Source organism: Vombatus ursinus, unplaced genomic scaffold (genome assembly GCF_900497805.2).
Source record: "Vombatus ursinus unplaced genomic scaffold, bare-nosed wombat genome assembly UNPS02014774.1, whole genome shotgun sequence".
In the NCBI taxonomy this organism is placed as follows: domain Eukaryota; kingdom Metazoa; phylum Chordata; class Mammalia; order Diprotodontia; family Vombatidae; genus Vombatus; species Vombatus ursinus.
This window is the reverse complement of record NW_020954552.1, coordinates 12,672,848-12,674,004: the sequence shown is the minus strand read 5'-3', so window position 1 is coordinate 12,674,004 and position 1,157 is coordinate 12,672,848.

Genomic DNA, 1,157 nt, shown 5'->3' with positions numbered 1-1,157 from the left:
TCTATCTATCTATCTATCTATCTATCTATCTATCTATCTATCTATCTATTTATCAAAGCCTACTATGTGATAGGCAATTAATTCCAAGTAAAAACATTTAATGAAATTGCTTAGTGAAAAAAATAACAATAAAACAAAACTGGTACATATTCTTCCAAAAATCTACAAAAGGTCAATGGGAAGAACAAACATACATGAAGATGCTTGTAAATAGGGAATGAGTAAAACCAAGGTGCACACTTTGACAGGCAACTCAAGTCTCTAATGCCTCAAAACTCACATCTTCTATTAATGTCATTGTGTTGCTCCATACTAATCTTAGTCACCACTGGATGCTTCTTTGCTAAATTCTACCTAACTAGACTCATAGTCTCTACCAGTTGTACTATCTCTTTCTACTCTTCTGGATACTACTTAGGAGACTTTTCTATAGTTAACACTGTTCATTAGACACTGCCCTGTTGACTCCAGCAGCTGAAATCCTTAGCTGTCCTCAAGCAAATAGCAGATGTGACTATGTTCTTCTAGTGACAAGGCTTCTAAAGAAGGTAACAGAAAATGTAGGAATTCTTATTCAGGATCTGGGAAAAGAGGAAAAAAAAACTTTCCCCTTGGTTTCTCCCACATTGTTACCTCATAGTCCTGAGAATTGGAAAGTCTCATACTCCAGGAAGATATTGTAAGCCCCCAAGCACCATACTCTTTAGAAAAAGATGAGACCCTTCCCACATAAATAATGCTCTTTTACTCTGTTCTTTGGTCCCAGAGTCTTGGATCAGAGGCTTGGGGCAAGATACTTCACCACAGTTTATTCTCAACATTCTACATTTCTCCAAATTTTAATCTCTGAAGCCTAAACTCTAAGTCTGGTATTTCCAATTTGGCTGGGATCTACCAAACAACTCTGGATTTCTCTAGTTTCTGCAAATGAAATATCCTCAGCATTCCCATGGAGATGAATAGGCCAGGAAATTGTATAGATGCAAACAAAGATCAGGAATTAATGTCATTTTTTTCTCTACCTGTTCACCATTACTTTATACACAGTAGTCACCCCAAAGTTTCAGTGGGAAATGTGGCTCCCTCTACACATTCATGGAATAATTCTCTTTTTTATCCTGTATATTTATGTAAACATATGAGAAGTTAAATAAATC